This window comes from Herpailurus yagouaroundi, unplaced genomic scaffold (genome assembly GCF_014898765.1).
Source record: "Herpailurus yagouaroundi ecotype Mexico unplaced genomic scaffold, PumYag 250, whole genome shotgun sequence".
Classification (NCBI taxonomy): Eukaryota; Metazoa; Chordata; class Mammalia; order Carnivora; family Felidae; genus Herpailurus; species Herpailurus yagouaroundi.
The window spans coordinates 7,444,411-7,466,215 of NW_024412467.1; the positions used below are offsets into that span (position 1 = coordinate 7,444,411).

A 21,805-nucleotide genomic window follows, 5' to 3' on the forward strand; every position below is an offset into this window, starting at 1 on the left:
GAGAGAGAGAGAGAGAGAGAGAGAGAGAGAGAGAGAGAGAGAGAGAATCCCAAGCAGGCTCCATGCAGTCTGCGGGGATCCCGGTGCAGGGCTCGAACTCATGAACCGTGAGATCATGAGCTGAGCTGAAATCAAGGGTCAGACACTTAACCGGCTGAGCCACCCAGTCCCCTTATTTTGTTTTTAAAGTCTGTCTTCTTTATAGCACCTGTTCTAGAGTGCAGAAAAAAATGTTGTTTTCATTAGGCAGAAGCAAAGCAGAGACACTGTGCGGTAAAGAGATTCACGGTCAAGGTCAAGAGATCCTCAGTAGCAGAAACTATAATAGTCATGCATACACAATGAGAAAAGCCCTATACACATCACTGTAGATACATCTGGGCCGCAAGTGTGGGGTTTTAGGACCACCATAGATTGAGACAATCACTAATTGTTGTCTACTCCCCAACACTGTGCCTTCAACCTTGAGCCATATGGTAAAATGAACTATGCAAATCATAAATCAGATCAAAAAAGAGGTGTGGATGCATTTTCTAGTCATCTGTAGAAGGCCTCCCAGGTACCTGATGGTCACCTACAAAAGTGAAGATAATGTTTTTTCCCTGGCTTTGCTGAACTCTCTGCCTGCTTATTGGTATAATTTTGCAGCACTTACTTGGCGGCTCTGGTAAAATGAAAGAGAAGCAAACATGAGATCTGGTCATTTGGAACAGTTGATCTCCTGTGTCTGGATAGCCGTTATAAACACTAAGCACAGACGAAGGAAAAGATGACGTGGAAAAAGGGATTGTCTGTGATGTTCAGACCTAAGAACTTATAAATTGCTTGGTGTTTCATTCGAACATAAAGCTATTCCCCTGTGTGTCTGCTGTTGTCTGGCTTTGTGTCTGAGATGCCTCCCTTAGGATGACCTCCGTTTCCAAGGCAGAGCCTGCAGTGTTCTGTGTTTCAGAAACCGACGGTATGTTTCAGCCTCCTTGGCAGGCAGAAGCGTATGAAGAATGGTCTCACCCAGCAGAGTCCTCAAGTCCTTTCCCGAACTTCTAAAGGTCCTAATTGCTCTTGTGGTCTCTGCTTTTGACTAGCAAATGAGTGTTGATGGCGTAGCATCCAAGTTGGAGTTGGGAGAGACCCTAGATTTTTTTTTTTTTAATTAGTGATTTATCAATAATATATGTTGCCTACAGCAAACCAGGAATTTCACATACCTTTCTTTTCCGTTGTTTAATTCAAAGCTCTCAACTCTCAGGTAGAGATTACTATCCCATTTGAATGGAGGTTTAGAAAGATGGCCTGGTCACATTCCCACAGATCTGATATAATATAACTATTTGTCCCCATTGCCATGGATAATCATTGACAGATCTTCCGTTGACTCTCAATAGCCAGTGTAGTCAATGTATTGTATGATCCCCCTAGTTAATTAGCACCAGAATTGATCTGGTGCAAAATTGTGAAGTGGTGGGAATTCATCTTTGGGACTTTCTTGCATCATTGATCTGACCTCCTTCATTCCTCCCTCCTGGCAACGTGATTTCCCAACCTCACCTTTGTGTTTTCCTCACTTATTCTGTCCCAGCTGGTTAGTGATTGATTGCTGTTAAACGTTGGTATGACTAGGAGCCTATGGGCCTTCCTCATCCATAAAGCAGCCAAGAGTTCTCAACCATGTCGCTCTACAAACTTCAGTCTGGCCGCCACCTCCATGTTCGCAGAACGAGGTGAAAGCTTCTGGCTGTGAAGCAGTTACCAGGATTATCTCTTGTCATTGTGTCCTTGTATCATTTCTTCTCTGTACTTGCACAGGACTCTGTATATGGCTTTCCCTCTGTGATTTATCACTTGTATGGTGATCGCTTGCTCATCATTCTATCTTTCCTACAATATTATGAAATCGTAGAGAGCCAAGGTAGTATTTTGTTAATGCATTCTCAGTACCTAGTGGTGTGCCTGACATAAAATAAAATAAAATAAAATAAAATAAAATAAAATAAAATAAGATTAAAATAGAAGGCTTGACAAATAAGTAGAAGAATCTCTTTTGCTGCTGCTTTCCCTGGTTCTCCCAATTCTGTTTTTTTTATTTATTTGTTGTTTGTTTGCTTGCTTGCTTAAAACAAAGAAATTTATTATCTTACAGTTCAGGAGCCAAGAAGTGTGGAATCTAGGGGTCAGCAGGATCAAACTCTCTCTGAAACCTATAAGGGAAAATCTTTCCGTGCCTCTCCCTACCTTGCAGAGATGGCTGGCAATCACATGACCTTCTCCCGTGTGTGTGTGTGTGTGTGTGTGTGTGTGTGTCCTGTAATTTTCTGAGTGCTGACTTTTTTACAGGACTTTTGGTCACCCACTTTGTTTTTTGCTACTCCTTTTCTGAGGGTCTCTGATTCTCTATTATTTATTGAGTCTTCTGTTTCACATTTACTGCTATTTATATTGTTGTGATGTTTGTCTTTCTTCCTCGCTGTGAATCTACTTTGTAACCTCACTTGACAACAGGTCCAACTGTTTCAATACCCGGACTTTACTGGAGACAAACACAGCTTGCCTGCTTCAGCTGCTTTGACTCCTGATGCCTGTCCAGACCCAACTATCTTTTCTCCTTTTTGCAACATTGGATCTTGGAGTTAAAAGATGTGGCTTTGAACCCTAACTCTGTATCCTTCTGGCTGTGTGACCTAGAACTTAGCCTTTTGAACTCATGTTCCACATCTGTGTCAAATAGGTAGTAACAATACTCTTGTCTCCAGAATGAATGAGATAATATGTGTAGAAGGACTTTGTAAATGAACAGCAAGCTTGTAAATGAACACCAGAATTAGGGGGCCATCACTGCTTTGTGTTTAAGAAGTTCGTAAACACAGGAGTGCCTGGGTGGCTCAGTCCGTTAAGCACCTGGCTTTGACTCAGGTCATGATCTCGTGGTTTGTGGGTTCAAGCCCCGTGTCGGGCTTTGTGCTGACAGCTCAGAGCCTGGAGCCTGTTTCAGATTCTGTGTCTCCCTCTCTCTCTGCCCCTTTTCCCCTCACCTCTGTATTTCTCTCAAAAATAAGTAATTTAAAAACTTTAGTAAAAAAAGAGAAGTTTTTAAACACAGAAAATCTCCCTCAAGCCATAATAATAAGACTCTTCTAAAGTAAAGAGTGAACACTTTAAGATTTGGCATATCACCTTGGAAGGATAGCCAACCTTGGACTAGGTCATCTTTGGAACCGGTGAGAAATGCTGTTTTATAGTTTGCTAAATTTAGGTCTGAGCCACATCGAACTAAAAGTTGAACATTCTCTAACTTAGATTCATGTTTGTAAATTATTTTTAAATTGGTTTGTTTGAATTTTAAGCAATTCTGGATGTTTAAGCCTGACAATATGTTTGTTATATCATATAATGAGTGAAAAAATTGCACAAAAATGGGCTACATCACACATTAGTGTTGGTTTGCAATAGCCTTTAGAAACAGGTAAAAAAAAAAAAATACTTAAGGAATTAAGCCAGATACCGTAAAGTCTTGGTATTAAAATTTCAGATGGGAGTGCCTGGATGGCTCAGTTGGTTAAGAGTCTGACTCTTGATCTCAGCTCAGGTCTTGATCTGAAGATTGTGAGTTCAAGCCCCACATTGGGCTCCACCTTTGGCTCTGTGCTGGGCATGAAGCTTACTAAAAAAAAAAAAAAATCAGATTAGCAGGCCTGAAAACCTCAGATAATTCTGTCCATTGGAATTTGAAAATATTTTCCAAATTTTATTGATTTCATGCTCAAACTATTCCAACCACATTTCTGTTTTGTAAAATGTAGAACTTACAACATTGACATTTTCTATAAAAGAAGAATGCTATTTTTAAGAATATAGTTCTTTTCTACTTTGTGGGAAGGTTTCAAAGATTGTAGTCAAGGAACTGTTTATAGAAAATATGCAGTGAGTGGGCAAGTCTGACACTCCCAAGTATGATTACAGATATTAAGATGCTGTATTAATACTAATTTTAAGAGCTTGTAAATAAATAAGTCATAAAAAAAAATAAGTCCCAGGGATGAAAAGCACACAGCATAGGGAATAGTCAATAATATTGTAATAACTTGTATGGTGACAGGTGTTGAGTATTCTGCAATGTATAGAATTGTTGAATCACTACATCATATACCTACGTCACAAGCCACTAGGTCATAAAACAATGTATGTCAACTACACTTCAGTTAAAAAATTTTAAAGAGTTTGAATTTATTTTCTAACTTACATGTTTTTTTTAAAGTGCTTGCGGATGTCAGTCTTTGGTTGAAAATGCATTTGAAATGCACTCTAAGCTAAAGTGGTTTAAAGGGTTTTGAAATTTGGGGGGGGTTGCTGCTAACGGTTGTGTTATAAATACCTCTCGTGGTGCAGATGTGACTTACACCTTTTGCTTTGCTGCACCATTTCGTAAATCATAATCCTTTCTCATGATAATGATGTGTTGCTTCGAGCTGGCGAAATAATAGCTGAACACCTTTGAAGAGCTTATGTAATGTTTGCAACATACTCCACTGAAGATCTGTAGATTTTTGGAAGCCCTGTGCCCTGTTCAAAATGGCCAAAGGGAATTTAGAGAATCGCCATGCTGCCTTTGGTACATTCAAGTTTACACTCTGAATATTTATTTTTAATTCATGCTTCAGCTAGTCCCCACGCTATGCATATTCTTGTACCAGTAAACCGGTTAAGCATGATTGATGGTAAAGAACTGTACAAATTCAAGGAGGTCTGTACGGGAAAAGGTGAGGCTTCAGTCGTGAGCTGGGAAGCTTTTTGTAGAAAGGGCTAGATAGTAAATATTTTTGATTTTAAAGACCACATGATCTCTTTTGCAACTACTCGATTCTGCTGTTGTGGTGTGAAATCAGCCATACACGGTGCGTCAATGGGTAAGCATTGCCGTGTTCCAATTAAACTTTATAAAAAGAGACGACAGAGCAGATTGGGGCTGTGGGTTGTGAATCGCTCACACCTGTTCTAAGCAGAAGCTTTGTCATTGCTTACATTTTTTTTAACCTCTTTTTCTCCACAGAGAGGATTCAGAACAACACAGAAGATTAGAGAGATGTTAATAATCATCAAAACTCGAGACAAGGCCTCCGACTTACTGCTGTAGCTGAAAGAGATGCTTCGGGAGAGAGTAAGCGATTGCTCTTCTAATCCTACAGTCTTTATTAAGAACGAATAAACAGTTGAGGTGAGAAACTAAACTCAGAAGACAAGGTGGCCGTCTCCTTGGATGAGTCTCAAAGCCCGTCCTCTGTGGCAGTTACTGGTATTGGCTCTACATGGACAGATTGCCTATGAACCAAGCAGAGGCGTGAGTTGAAATCCAGGCCAAATGGACTCAGTTTCTAGGACTGAGGTGTCACAATGCCGAGTGGCTGATGACTCACGATCTTTGTCTCACCTCCTTTTCCTATGGCTTAAGTGTCACCCCTTTTGCTGCTTGTTTCCACATATAGAGAAAGGAAAAAGTGGGGGGAAGGGTGGCTAAAACAAGTAATTGAAGATGTCTTGGGAGAATGGAACCCTAAAGGGTGGAGCAGCAGAAATGGCACCAAAAAGAGAGAGAGAGAGAGAGAGAGAGAGAGAGAGAGAGGAAATAGACGATTGGAGACCAATCTGGCTCTAAGCAGAGATTCTGAATAAGTGGAATTATTTGGGGTGCCATCACTTTTGCCTCCCCTTGCTCCACCCCATTACTTCTCAAACGCTGGGCATGAGTGCCATTTGAGGGTCTGGAAAACCTTCTCCCTGCCTTGGGCAAGGCTGGGACGTCCAGGCTTCTCTTCTCTCTCCCCACTTGACTGGTTTCGAAATTTTCAGATAATCTCAGATAGCATTTAAAAGGAAGGACCATCATTTTTACACTAAGGTGGAATAATTGAGAGCCCCGAATTAATATGTAATTTATGACATTCAGGAAGTGTAGGGAGATCATTTTCAGCAGAGGGGAGTCGCACACAATCCCTTCAATGACACTAAGTAAGCCCTGAGTGCTTGCTTTTGGGTCAGGACAGGCGTCTGTTGCCAGTATGGGTTACGAAAACAAAAACACAAATGGTGAAACTCTTGGAGCCCAAGGGGTCACCTGCTTCTCTAGACTCTGTAGACCACCCTTCCTTTTAATATCCAAATATGGCAACTTGCGACTCCGCCCCATACCAGGATGAGACTATCCTTTGGTGTTCCTGCAGATTTCAGGGGGAATAGAAATCTTGATTGGCCTACTGAGCAGTTTGCTTCTTAAATGTCGCTTGTCATCCCTGGGGATTCATTTTCTCTTGCTGGCCCACTCTCCTCTGAGGTGAACACCACCCTGGTTTCTCCATTTTTCGTGAATAACTCGAAAAAATAACTCGTGCATGGCAGACTTTTTCCAAGGTTGGCAGTAATCGTGGGCAATTCTAAGTATAGTACCATATGGACCTCAATTTAAATTTAATATTAGATATTAGCTTCCCAGTAGTCATTTCTGATAATAAGAGGTGAGCTTCCTCTTTTCTCAGGACCCTTCCCTTGGCACCGGGGGTCTTCCTTCCTTGCTTCCCGGCTCATTCTCGCATGCTTCATTATTCCTTTTATCCCTCTGCCCTTTGTCTTCTCTTTCTATAATATCTTTTTCACCTTCTCTGTAGAGCAATTTCATTCTTTGTTTTTCAAACCCTCTTCTAAAGGTGGAGAGGCTCTCTGTGCAGATGTATGCGCAAAAAGATTATTGAGGTAATTCTTTAAATACAGAGCTTTCTGGGGCACCTGGATGGCTCAGTAGGTTAGGTGTCCAACTCTTGATCCTGGTTCAAGTCACAATCTCTTGGTTCATAAGTTCAAGCCCCATGTCGGGCTTTATGCTGACAGTGCAGAGCCTGCTTGGGATTCTCTCTCTCTCTCCCTCTCAAAACAAATAAATAAACTTAAAAAATAAATATAGAGCTTTCCCCCAAATATGAATTATACCATCCCCTAGAATGAAACAAAAAAGATGCAGTCAGGTCTTGTGCAATAATAGCGATTTTAATTATTGAGTCTCTGGCAATTTAATGACAAATGCAATCACCTTTTTCTCAGTTCTACTTTTTGAAATCTCTTGGGTCTTTAAATCTTAAACAGTGGAACTATGTTCCACTCCCTCCTTCTTGAAGTTCTTACACATTTTGGTTTCCATGGCATTGTACTTGTTCGGCTTCTTAAAACTCATTGAGCATGACTCTTCCATCTCATTTCTTGGCTTTTTTTTTCCCCTGGTAATCTAGCCCAAGGATTCTGGGTTAAAATACAAGCTGCAGTGTGGGAGTGTCAGGCAAGTTCATGGAACTCTGAGAGGGTCCCAAAAGGCAACAGGCAACATTATCCAACCTATTGTTTCATCTCTGATCACTCCCACATTAATTACGATGTAGACCAAGTATATATGTGGCTATTTGTTTTACTTCTCAAGTGATTGGCTCCATTAACAGCTTTTGTGATTTAACCCCTCCCTACTTGTCTATCTGCCAGGGGTTCTAAAGGGCCAGTCACTCAAGCTGGAAATGTGGCATCATCACTGAAACATCTTTGCCCCCATCCCTGAGATTCAGATGACAACTGGGTCCTTATCACATGTTCCTTCCCTTTCCAGCCTCATTTCTGTCTTCGCCATTCTGTTTGTATTTGCCAGCACCCTCGTCCAGCCAGCCCCGTGTTGCCTTCATCTCCTCCAGTTACCCAGGGAGACCCAAAAGTTGTCTCTTCTCCGAGTAGGGAACCAGTGGAATGGATCCCTGAAACTCAGTGAACATAGCGTTGCTTCACTCCAGCATTTCCATGCACACAAGCATTCTGTTACCTCTGACACAATTGCATCTGGTAAGTGTTTTAATGGGACGGAGCAAAATTGTTCTGAAGTCCTCTCCCAACTGCTTGGCGAGTTGCGCCCCGGCTGGGCTTCGGGAAGCTGGATCTGGTGCGGACGTGGACCGCAAAGCAGGAGGGCTCTCTGCTGCCAGGTATGGAGTGAACTGAAAACAGAACAGGGATTTGGGCGAACACAAGCGGTGGAACTTGCCCTATTGGGGGGGAGGGTCTGACCACAGGTGACCACCTGCTGCCCAAAGTCACACTCAGGCCCACGTGCCTGATACTCTCTGGGGGCGAGGACCAGCCGTACAGGTCATTTTAAAGAAAATGGGCATGACTATTAGAAGACACGTGGCCTGAAACTGCAGCCAGAAACCCAACACACATATGGCGGTTTTAGGGTCTCACTCACTTATTGTCATTTTACTCTGTTGATTTGATGGATAATTGAGAAACAATTCTGCCATTCACCATTTCAGTCAATGCACGTGCAGCACTACAGAAGATGCTTGACGTCTCCTCTTCTCTCATGGAAGGATATTCTGGTGGCAGGAAGTAGATCATGAAACAGGAAATAAGCTAATCACAGAGAAGGGGGATACAAGGAAGGAATGAAACCAGCCAGTGGGTAGAGAATGACGAGAAGAATCGTATTGTAGATTGGATGCTAAGGGGACAAGTACTATTTTATTTATTTATTTATAACATTTTTATTTATTTTGAGAGACAGAGCAGGAGGGAGAGAGGAACAGAGAGAGAGGGAGACACAGAATCCAAAGCAGACTCCAGGCTCTGAGCTGTCAGCACAGAGCCCGACAGGGGGCTTGACACGGCCCCTTAACCGACTGAGCCACCCAGGCGCCCCAGGGACAAGTACTATTTTAAATGGAGATTTGACTAATGAGAAGGGGCCAACCACACAAGGGGGTTAATCCTAGATAAAAGGAATAGGAAGCACAGTATTCCAAGACAGGAACAAAGACAATAGAAAATTCAGTGTGATCAGGGAGTGGGGAGCAACTGTCAGAAGAGACAGAGATGAGAATTGAGAGACGGGCAAACGGCAGATGTTGGGAGACTTGCGGCAGGAGAATAACGTGTGAGTTTCAAAGGGAAACTACTGGGGCGCCTGGGTGGCTCAGTCGGTTGAGCGTCTGACTTTGGCTCAGGTCATGATCTCACACTCCTCAAGTTTGAGCCCGGTGTCGGGCTCTGTGCTGACAGCTCGGAGCCTGGAGCCTGCCTCGGATTCTGTGTCTCCCTCTCTCTCTGCCCCTCCCCACTTATGCTCTGTCTCTTTCTGTCTATCAAAAACAAATAAAATATAAGGCTGATGCCAATTTCAAAAATAAATAAATAAATGGAAAACTACTGATGGGTCATAAGGAAGGGAGGGCCACTCTCATTTTTTGTCTCCCTTCAGGCTCAGAGGGTCACTCTGACAGCAGTTTTGCCGTTCATTGCTCATCCTCTCTGTTTCCCTTTTCTTTGAGAATGGCTATATTTTTTCACTCAAAATTCCAGAGGAAACCAAGTAATTGGCAGGTAATTAATTGCTGTTAATTGGGCCACCTCCCGAGTTGCTGGACAAACCATGGAAGGACCACTCTTGGGTCAGCTTTCAAGTTTTGTTACAAGCACCTGTTCAGAGGAAAACTTACTTGCTTCTATGAATTGGGAGCTCGGGGCAGGTGCATTTCAACTAGAATGGAAAGAGTGTCAGGAATGGCAGACCGATGTGTTCAATTCATACCTTCTTCTGCATGCTTAAAATTAAGGGGCAAACTAATAAAACGTTATTGAAGTAAAGGGCGCCTGGGTGGCTCAGTCGCTTAAGCATCCGACTTCGGCTCAGGTCATGATCTCACTGTTCATGAGTTCAAGCCCTGAGTCGGGCTCTGTGCTGACAGCTCAGAGCCTGGGGCCCACTTTGGATTCTGTGTCTCCCTCTCTCTCTGCCCCTCCTCTGCTCACACTCTCTCTCTCTCTCTCTTAAAAATAAATAAACATTAAAAAAAATTTTTAAAAAGTAATTGAAGTAAAATGCATGATATTATATGTTATATAATTATAATATTTTGTATATTATATTATGAATTGAAGTAAAATGCATATAACATTGTGTATTACATTACATAATTACATTTTATATATTATATTATATAATATATGACACATAATAATATATTATATAAAATAATTATACCACATAAAATTATTTCCTTTTTGGCCTACAGAATATATTTTCCTAGAAAACAGGGATGGTGGTTGATGTGAAATCAGACCCAGGATTCTTGGCCCTGGATTCATGTCTGGCAACATGGCTAAAAGAGATTAGCGCCTGGGTTGTAGTCCTTGATGGAGATGTCTTTGTGCCCCTTTTTGGCAGCTCGGCAGATAATCTGCCCATATACATCTGGTGTATTGCTGTGAAATGTTGCACACAAAGCATCTGAAACACCTGTTCCTTGTTATTTTCCTTGCTGAGAAATAAGTAGTTTCCATTTTACCTTACCCACATACTTCTGATGTGTCTTAGAGATCCTGGATCAACGTACTCAGTCATAGGTTAATCTAACACCCACGGACTAAAAAGACATCCCTAAGATACCAAGCTAAATATCGACAAACCCCAGAATAGAACCTGTGTATTCTCTTTTCTATTTCAGTAATTGTTATAATTGTGTCTGGAGATGGGAAGGGGAGTAGAAAAAAAAAAAACTAATGCAACATGTGGGAAAACTGAAATGTAGGAATTGAATTTGGTTGGGGAAAGGCAGTGGTGAGGATAATTAAGAGGAAAATAGCACATTCAGATAAAGAGAAAATGGGATGGAAAATGAGAAAAGGGAATACAATAAAAGGGAGGTATCCAACATAGAAAATTAGACAATATGGCCTGTAAGCCATTTTGAACCCAGTCAATCCCTTTAAGTCTTAAGAGAATTTTGTATTTTTTAATTTTTTTTAAATTTGAAAATTTTTCTAATGTTTTATTTTTGAGAGAGAGAGAGGCAGACAGAGTGTGAGTGTGGGAGGGGCAGAGAGAGAGGGAGACATGGAATCCAAAGCAGGCTCCAGGCTCTGAGCTGTCAGCACAGAGCCTGACACAGGGCTTGAATTCATGAACTTGAGCCAAAGCCAGATGCTTAACTGACTGAGCCACCCAGGTGCCCCTTGAGAGAGTTTTTTAATGTGGCCGTGTTTTAACTAGCTTGATTTCTTTGAAGGGCTTTTGTCATGAAAGTGAGAAGTAGTCAAGGATTTTCTTGACTGTGGGTCTATGTCAGATTGAGATGGCATGGCTTGACTTTTCTGTAACTGCCTGATGGGTTCCCAAAGATGGCAAATGCAGAGTAAAGCAGGCTTACTGACCAGGGAACTATCACCCTGGAGTCAGCAACTGTCTGGACCTTGTGGGATGATCAGAGTTCAGCAGAAGTATAGAGGATACTCTTTCTTCTTTTCCACTGTGCTTTAATCATTTCTTCTTATAAGACATTGCTTTGAGGGGCACCTGGGTGGCTCAGTCGGCTGAGTGTCTGACTTCGGCTCAGGTCATGATCTCGCGGTCTGTGAGTTCAAGCTCCACACCAGGCTCTGTGCTGATGGCTCAGAGCCTGGAACCTGCTTCGGATTCTGTGTCTCCCTCTCTCTCTGCCTCTCCCCCGCTCATGCTCTGTCTCTCTCTGTGTCAAAAATAAACATTAGAAAAAATTTTTTATAAAAAGACATTGCTTTGAGGATTAAAGAATCAGAATCCTTAGGGTGCTTACTCTCTATGAAAAATATTCTGTTGTTTCATAAACAGGATATGCTGCTCTAGGCAGGGATTATGAAGCTTTTTCTGTAAAGGGCCAGATAGTAAATATTTTAGGGTTTGCTGACCATACTTACTGTTGTGGGGTGACAAACAATTGCAACTACTCAACTTTGCCAATGTCATACAAAAGGTACAAAAAGGTTTTACAATACATAAAGGAATGGGGGCACCTCGGTGGCTCAGTCGGTTAAGCGTCTGACTTCGGCTCAGGTCATGATCTCACGGTTCGTGAGTTCAAACCCCACGTCAGGCTCTGTACTGACAGCTGAGAGCCTGAAGTCTTCTTCAGATTCTGTGTCTTTCTCTGCCCCTCATGTCTCCCTCTCAAAATAATAGACATTAAAAACAAACAAACAATACATAAAGGAATGGGTGTAGCCATGTTCCAACAAATTTTATTTGCAAAAACAGGTTATGCCTATTTGAACCTACCAAGCTAGAGGAGCAAAAAAAAAAAAAAAAAAAAAAAAAAAAAAAAAAGAATAAAGAAAACTGAGGAGGGGCAAAGAACTTATGGATACAATCAAGTGGATTAATATATGCATAATGAGAGTCCCAGAAGGAGAAGGGAGAGGAATGAGAAGATAGTGTATCTGAAGAAATAATGGCCCAAAACTTTTCAAATTTGTGAAAATAAATGGACATACAAATTTAAGAAGCTCAGTGAACCTTAGCTGTGAAAAACCCAAAGAGGCTCACATTATGATGCATTATATTCAAACTGTCAAAAGTTACAGATGAAGAGAACCTTAAAAGCAGCAAGACAAAAGTGGCTGATCATGTGCAAGGAAGCTCCTCTCAGATTATCACCTCTCAGGTGCCTCAGCAGAAAGCTTGTAGGTCAGAAGAGGGTGGGGTGACATATTCAATGTACAAAAAAAAAAAAGCTGTCAACCAAGAATACTATATCTAACAAAACTGTTTTTCAAAAATGAAAGCGTGATTAAGACTTCCCCAGATTAAAAAAATTTTTAAATGTTACCCAGATAAACAAAAGCTACAGGATTTCATCACCACCAGATTTGCCCTATAGTAAATGCTAAAGGGAATCCTTCAATTTGAAATGAAATGAAACTAAACAGCAACACAAAATCATATGAAAATATAGAGGTCTCTAGTAAAGGTAAACATATGGACAGATATAAGATCTTGTAGAATTATAATGTTGATGTATAAGTCATTTTTAATTAGCATATGGAATTTAAAAGACAAAGCCCAAAAATATAAATCTATTGCTAATTGATATATAATATAAATGTAATTTGAGGGGGCATAGATGTAAGGGAGTAGAGTGCTTGTGATCAAAGTTATCATCAGTTTATTTTTTTTTATTTTATTTTTTTCAACGTTTATTTATTTTAGGGACAGAGAGAGACAGAGCATGAACGGGGGAGGGGCAGAGAGAGAGGGAGACACAGAATCGGAAACAGGCTCCAGGCTCCGAGCCATCAGCCCAGAGCCCGACGCGGGGCTCGAACTCACTGACCGCGAGATCGTGACCTGGCTGAAGTCGGACGCTTAACCGACTGTGCCACCCAGGCGCCCCAAAGTTATCATCAGTTTAAAGTAGATTTTACAACTTTATGATGTCTTATACAACACTCTTGGGAACCACAAAGAAGGTACCTATAGAAAATGCACAGAAAGAAATCAGAAGGGAATCAAAGCATGTCATTATATATTAAAATATATATATATCAAAGAGACACAAAGGAAGACCGTGAGAGAGGAAAAGAAGAACAAAAGAGCTACAAGAAGAAAACAGTAAAATGGCAAAAGTTATTCTCTATCAGTAATTGCTTTAAATGTAAAGGGATTAAACTCCCCAATCTAAAGACAAAGATTGGCTGAATGAAACTAAAAACAAAATAAAATGAAATTAAAAACAAAACAAAACAAGATCTATTTGCTGTCCACAAGAGGCACACTTCACATGTAAAGACACACAGGCAGAAACTGAAAGGAGAGAAAAAGATATTCCACGCAAATGGAAACCAAAAGATAGCAGAGTGTCCATACTAATATCAGACACAAGAGAAAAAGAAGGTCTTTCTCTGTCTCTATCTCTCCTTCTGTCTCTCTCTCAGTGTGTGTGTGTGTGTGTGTGTATACTATTTACCATAGCATCAAAAAGAATACTTAAGAACAAACTTAACCAGGGAGGCAAAAGACTTGTGTACTGGAAGTTAAAGAAGACAGAAATAAATGGAAAGACATCCTATGCTCATGGTTGGAGGACTTAATATTGGTAAAATGTCCATATTACTAAAAGAGACCTACAGGTTCCATGCAATCCCTATCAATATCCTAATGGCATTTTTTTTTTCAGAAATAGAAAAAAAAATCCTAAAATTTACATGGAATCTCAAGGGACATGAATAGCAAAACCAGTCTTGAAAAAAAAAAAAAACAACATTGAAGGTCTCATACTTCCTGATGTTAAAACATATTACAAAACTGCAGTATCGAAACAGCGTGGAACTGATATACAGACAGACATATAGACCAATGGAACCAACACTAATCCCAGAAATAAGCCCTAACATATATGGTCATATGATCTTCAGCCAGAGTGCCAAGTGGGGGAAAGTACCATCTTCAACAAATGGTATTGGGAAAACTGAATTTTTACATGCAAAAGAATGAAATTAGACCTTTACCTTCTACTATATACAAAAGTTAATTAAAAATGGGTATGAGACCTAAAAATATAAAACTCATAGGGGAAAATCTATGACATTGCATTTGGCAATAATTTCTTGGCTACGATGCCAAGAGCACAGGTGAAAAAGCATAATAGACAAATGAAACTGCCTCAATCTTAAAAAAGGAAGCAATAAACAGAGTGAAAAGGCAACCCACAGAATGGGAGAAAATGTTTGCAAATCATACATCTAATAAGGGGGAAAATCTAGAATATTTAAAAAACTACAATTCAACAAGAACAATATCATGGGCAGACTTGACTAGGACATTTCTCCAAAGAAGAACTGCAAATGGATAAGCATGTGACAAGATGCTCAATATCACTAATCATCACTGAAATACAAATCAAAACTGCGTTAAGATATCACCTCAGACCCATTAGGATGGCCATGATAGAAGAACAAAATAAAGAAACACAAACAAAAACATAAAATAACTAGTGCTGGTGAGGATGAGGAGAAATGGAACCCTTGTACAGTGTTGGTAGGATTGTAAAATGGTGCAGCCATTATGGACAACAATATGGAGGTTTCTCAAAAAATTAAAACTTGAACTACTGTATGGTCCAGCAATTGTATTTCTGGATATATGTCTAAGGGAATTGAAAGCAGAGTCTGAAAGAGATATCGATACACTAATGTTCACTGGAACATTATTCACAATAGCCAAGAGGTAGGTGCAATTCATGTGTTGTGGCTGGATGGATAAAAAAATATATGGTTTGTGCATACAATGGCATATTATTCAGCCTTAAAAAAGGAAATTTTGTCACATACTACAACATGCATGAACCTTAAGATCATTCTGTTAAGTAAAATAAGCCAGTCACAGAAAGACAAACACTGTGTGATTCCACTCATACGAAGTATGTGAGTTAGTCAAATTCATAGCAGTAGAAAGTAGAATGATTATTACCGAGATCTAGGGGACAAGAAATGGGGAGTTCATGTTCAATGGATATAGAATTTTGGTTTTTCAAGATGAAGAAATTCTGAAGACCTGTCTCATAATAATGTAAATATACTCAACACACAGTAAACCATGAACATAAAATTTTAAGGTGGTAAATTTTATGTGCCTCTTTAAAAATGTTTTTATTCTACCTTCTTTCTTATAATGTATTTTCTTTGATTGTTTAAATAGGCTCCACACCAAACATGGGGCTCAAACTCACGACCCCAAGGTCAAGAGTCACATGCTCTATCAACCGAATTAGTCAAGGCACAGCATGGGCTTTTTTTTTTCTTTTCCAGAAAGCAGGTCATGGCGTAGACTTGGCCCTCGAACCATAGTTCGCTGACCCTTGCAGTAGAGCAAGCACTTCTGAAATAGAAGGAAAAATTAAAGTGGAGTGCTTTCTGTGTTTTCCGGGGACCATGCAACAAGGCATTGTCTTGTAAATTATCTTAAGTTGTGTTAGGAATAAAGACGGGGCATGTGACTAAATATTCTGTATTCGGGGGGGAAATATTCTGGGGATAAAGTACTTTGAACCTGGGGGTTGGAGGAGGTAATGATTTGCTGTTGGGAGTGAAGTAAGTAAGGAGAAAAATGACTGTGGTTTATGTTTGCTAAGTCTGCATAGTGTGGAGGGACTACATGACTTCTAAGAATGTAAACAAATCATAACTAAAAAAAATATGTCCAACTGGATTTTCCCTCTTGGGATGAGGTGGGTGATAGATTCCCATATGTTCTGTCTCACAGAGTTTTATTCCAATTTTTCTTCATGAAAGCAACTATTTTAAAAAATGTTGGGTTCCATAAGAAATACGTGGATATCTATAATTTTGGGGGGTTATGGTCCAATCCCTTATATGTTTTATTTGCCTAAACTAAATTGGATTGTAAAACCTTTGGCATGGGGACCAGATCTGTTACCTGCTGAAGAACAAAAATGTACAGACACAGTGCCCCGTGCATCATAGTTACTATAAACATTGCATTGAACATAGTAATCTGAGTGAGGAATTTGAAGTAATAGGATAAATAATATTTAAAGGAGGCCTATAGAAGAAGATTTGGGCACCTGGGTGGCTCAGTCGGTTAAGCGTCTGACTCTTGATTTTGGCTCAGGTCATGATCTTACAGTTCGTGGATTTGAGCCCCAGCTCAGGCTCTGCACTGACAGTGTGGAGCTTACTTAGGATTCTCTCTCTGCTCTCTGCCCCTCCCCTGCTCATGCTCTCTCTCTCTCTCTGTCTCTCTAATAAGAAATACATAATTTTAATAAATAAATAAATAATCTCTCTAATAAATAAATTAAAAAAAAAGATGCTAATTTTAAAATGGGATTAAACTGGACTGTCAAAGATGCAGTGTCCCATGTTCATGGTACTTCAAATAATGTGAAGATGTTTCATTTCTTGTTTCTACCTTTTCTGCAGTCACTTTTGATTGCCTTGGAGAAGTGTTACTATGTACACACACACACACACACACACACAGTGCATTGTACTTATTTGCCCAATGGCAAAAATATTCCTATTGGGGCGCCTGGGTGGCGCAGTCGGTTAAGCGTCCGACTTCAGCCAGGTCACGATCTCGCGGTCCGTGAGTTCGAGCCCCGCGTCAGGCTCTGGGCTGATGGCTCAGAGCCTGGAGCCCGTTTCCGATTCTGTGTCTCCCTCTCTCTCTGCCCCTCCCCCGTTCATGCTCTGTCTCTCTCTGTCCCAAAAACAAAAAAATAAAAATAAATATTCCTATTAATTTGTATCTTCTAACTGCAGATTTTTCCAGGCTATTAGGTCCAAGTGGATTATGTGGAAATGAAGCGGAGAAAAAGTTGCTGCTTTGGTAATTCACAAGCCCAGTTTTCTCCCATTTTCCCTAAATGCGGCACCTGGTACCTCCTGGTCCAGGGACAGGGCGGTGTTGTCCACCAGATTTCTCCATCACATAGAAAGGACCCCTTTAGGATCGAAAGGCACAGGCTTCACCCCCTCCAAATTCTGTCATTATGGGAGGCTCAGTAAATGGTCAGCATTTTCCTAAACGAATACATGGCGCCACCACGAATATTCCTTGAGGGTAAATTCCTGGAAATGGACTTTTTTTGATAAAATCTTTTTATCCACGTTGCCAGCTTCCTCGGAATGGCTGTGCCGATAGATTCTCCACATGAGTGTAGGGATGTGGTTGCTTCCCAGGAAATGTTCCCTCTGCATCTACATGACAGCAATTAATCCAGACCAATCAGTTTTGAAACAATGGCACAGCTCTCTGGTGAAACCACACACTTGGTGTTTTATGACGCCTGGATTAGGTGCACTGAGGCTTCCATGGCAGGGGACGGTTTATGAAATGGTGCCCCAGTATCTCCAAAGTCTTCTTTGTTGTTGTTTATTTATTTATTGGGGGTTGGGGGGAAGAGAGAGGGAGAGAGAGAATCCCAAGCAGGCTCTGTACTGTCGGCACAGAGTCCAATACCGAGCTTGACCCCGTGACCCTGAGGTCATGACCTGAGCTGAAATCAAGAACCAGCCACTTAACCCGCTGAGCCACCCAGGCGCCCCTCAAAATCTTCTTCTGCTTTAACAGATTGGTCCCTGAATCAGAGAGATGATTTATTAAATGTGCCTTTTTATGAAGAAGCATCTTGGGGAGATAGAGAGCATCGCTTTTACAAAACAATTGGATGAACACTATTGTTTTCAAAAATACCATGGACCTGGGGCACCTGTCCCAGTCAGGTAAGCATCCGACTCTTCATCTCGTCTCAGGTCATGATCTCATGATTTGTGAGTTCGAGCCCCGCGTCAGGCTCTGTGCTGATGGTACAGAACCTGCTTGGGATTCTGTCTCTCCTCCTCTCTGCCCCTACCCGACTTGTGTTTATGTGCACGCGCTCTCTCTCTCTCTCTCAAATAAATAAAACTTAAAAAAAAATTTTAAATACCATGGAACTTATTTCATGACTAAGTTAGACACCCAGTCAAATATTTTTTATGCATTGCATTGCCAGGAACTCTGCTAGGAATTTGGAGTATAGGGAAGAATAGAACACTCACTTTGACTTAGGAGCTCACAGCCTCCTGGGGGTAGACAGACGTGTGAAGACTGGTAGCTGAAAACACTCAGGGACCCGACCCCTTGCAGTAGGCTCTCGCCTGCCCGCGTGGCCTGGGGGGAATGTGCTCTGTCCTCTCTCGAACACAGAAAGAAAGGGAAACATCAAGTCCCTTACTACTGCTTACCTCTCCCCCGTCCAGCTATTGGAATGAATGACCACAGTCATTTAGCATTTTTTCCATTTAAAAATGGCACATATGGACACCGATGTCACTTTAGTCTAAAATGTCAAGTATTTCTCCCGATCTATGAAAAAAAAAAAAAAACATCACCAAAGCAGAACAAGTGTGATCACAAAGTCCCAGATAAGAGTAAAGAATGAGAAGAATTTTGTCTTTAGCCAAAAAGACCCATTTGCCTCTTACTACTTACATCTTCTCTTTGAAAATCAGTGCCATATTTTTTAGGGGCTTTCATCCATGATTACTGATTTTGGATTGTCAATAAATGCTAGATTTAAAGGAAAAGGAATGATTTCCCCAACCCCATAGTGATTTAGAGTAGACGGGCTTGCAGAGAAGATTTTCAGGTAACTGTCGGTCTTTCAGGGGTTTTATTTCCTGAGCATCGTTCCCCCTGAACACTTCTTGTAGGAATGGCATGCTAATTAGGATGTTTACAGCATGGTGCTAAAGTGATAAAACAGAACTCAAAATTACAGTGATGCCCAGATTACATCTGTGTTAAAATACGTATGCATGTGAGAAAAACTGGGAGGGAATAACCCTAAGATAAAACTGTTTATTATGTTAGAGGCAGGAAATTGACGTGATATATTTTTCACCTTTAAAACTTCTCTAATATTGCCATCAAGACTGTTTCTATCATTTTGAAAGTTTCGTGATAATAATGTCAAAACAAATACCTTATCTGAGAGGATCAAAGTTAACACCAAGCCCTGCCAAGGTTGTGCCCTGACTTTGAAATTCTACTGGTCAGTGAAATCATAAAAAATGTGAGCAGCTGACGTTGGGTGGCTGGCTTTTACATTTGCAAGTAAGAAATGTTTCTGCAATCTTCTGTCAGAATCTTTTTCAAAGAGGCTGTTTCAACGCCAGAAAACTATACTTAATGAAGCATCAGAGGCAACTGGGGTATGAGTGTTGAGCGTCGGTAATCACCACATGGCTATGGGTACCTGGTTTCTGGTGCCCTAGTAGCTAAGCATCAACACTCCATCTGAACTTATAGGGCTGGAAGGTTTTACCAATGCTTCCCATAATCAACACTGTCAGTTGCATATGAAACACTCATTTCCTCCCCTTTTTCTTTCCTATTATGACATTTACCCCATGTCCTCTTCCATTTAAAAAAAAAAATTTAACATTTATTCATTTTTGAGAGACAGAGTGCAAGCGGAGGGAGGGGCAGAGAGAGAGGGAGACACAGAATCCGAAGCAGGCTCCAGGCTCTGAGCTGTCAGCACAGAGCCCGACGCGGGGCTCGAACTCACGAACTGTGAGATCATGACCTGAGCTGAAGTTGGATGTTTAACCGACTGAGCCACCCAGGCACCCCTGTCCTCTTCCATTTTTAAAAGTTAACACCCATCCTGGTTCCAGCTACAGAATAGGATCCAAATTTCGTGTAAGTCAATTATGACATGGTATTCCCACAATTGCTGTTTATACATACACTAGATATGTGACCTAATTTGACTGAAGGGAAAGACTTACAGATTTTATGTATAGGCTGACCAGTGACTATATGTCTTGATTTGTCCGTGACAGTCTTAGTTTATGCTCATTTTCTTGGCATGACTATTAACAGTGCCTCCCTTTCATTCTTAAAAGCATGGTGGTTTGGAAAACAAATTATAGGTTTGTTCATCCTTATTGTAAACCATCCTTGGGGGAGATGTGTTTTTTTTTCTTTTCCCTCCCACTAAACATAAACAAAAATGTAGGTAGCCTTGTTAACTGTTATCTTGAAAATCTGAGGGACACCTGTCGTAGGATGATTCTGACCCTGAGGTCTGAGAAGTGAGGACAAGAAGCCAAAGAACTCAATATTTAATGACACAGTTCAGTTCTTGATCATATAAAGCTGGATCCTACTCCGCCTTGGGACTTCTATGAGTCAGCAAATAGTATTCTTGTGTATGACAGATTAATTTGTTGCCCTGTTACTTGCAGACCGGATGACCCTAGTGATACACATCCCGATGAATCGTGTGCTACATTCATACACATCAGACTTTCCTGGGATTTTAATGCTCTTGTAAGAACTTGGCCAATTCTATTGAAAGCACCATATTTTTCCAAAGGGAAGTACAGTTTCTTACCATTAAAGACAAATGGAATACTTCGAGAGCAATATTTCTCAAACTTCAATGTGCATAAGGATCATACGAAGGTCTTGCTAAAATGCAGTTTCTGATCGGGAGGTCTGGGTGGGGGCTGAGAGTTTGCATTTGTAACCAGCTCCCAGATAAAGTTGATGCTGACTGTCGCACTGACCCCATTAGGTCTAACAAGGTCCTAGAGGACTCACAATTTTAAAATATTAATACCATTGAATAATGTCTATGGATTTTAGCCACCTAAATTCGTGAGTTATTTGGTCTCCTAGTTTCTTTCCAACTCACAAAATCTGTGCAGCTATGTCTCTAGTAGATAGTTTCCCAAGGCTATCCAAAAGAGACAGCTATTTGGTGGCAGGCCTGGAAGATACATTAAAGATATGAAATGGAATCAACGTCCCTATTTGTTTAGGACATAAAAGAATATTGACTTTTTATTTTTCCCGGGAAAAAAAAAAAAAAGGAAAGTCGCTCATTTTGACTTTTTGCTCGTTGGACAATGGAGTGTGATATAAACTGGTGGGCAGGTAGCGAATGTCAGTCTAGATTCTGGCTGCCAAGGAAACCCCATCCCATGATTTCACCTTGCCGAGAGTCTTGTTCTCATCTTTAACTATGTGGAGATCAGACGATTGCCAAATTCCTTTTCAGAACCAAAGCTCTGCCAACACAGTAAGCAACTTTCTGCCAGTGGTTTCAAAACCATTTGTGACTATGGTGTTTGAGGCAATACCAGCAGCTTTCCGTGGAATGATCCTTTCGGGCCCTCTGGCTTCAGTGCCTGTCCCAAAGCCAGCGTGGGATACACAGAATTCCCGGTGACTGGCCTGTGAAGCCACGAGGTTTCTTGTGTCAGCAAGATCAGTGATTCCCAAATCTCAGTATGCATCAGAAGCACCACGAGTCTTGTTAAAACACGGATTTCCTGGGCCTGACCCTCAGGAGGTCTGATTCAGTAAGTTTGGGGTGCGGGTGGGGGGGGGTCCCTAAAAATTTGCATTTCTAAGTCCTCGGGTGATGCTGATGATCCTGGTTCTGGACCGCATGTTAAG

General features: G+C 41.0%; 1 long non-coding RNA gene across 2 annotated transcripts in view; it reads left to right on the forward strand.

Annotated features, from left to right (window-relative positions):
* Nucleotides 1-21,805, forward strand: part of LOC121020342 (uncharacterized) — a 210,141-nt gene that overhangs the window by 140,147 nt on the left and 48,189 nt on the right. For both annotated transcript variants that reach the window (XR_005786080.1, XR_005786081.1), the window contains 2 exons: nt 5,045-5,152; nt 7,673-7,860. This is a non-coding gene — a long non-coding RNA (uncharacterized LOC121020342). The remainder of the gene's footprint in view (nt 1-5,044; nt 5,153-7,672; nt 7,861-21,805) is intronic.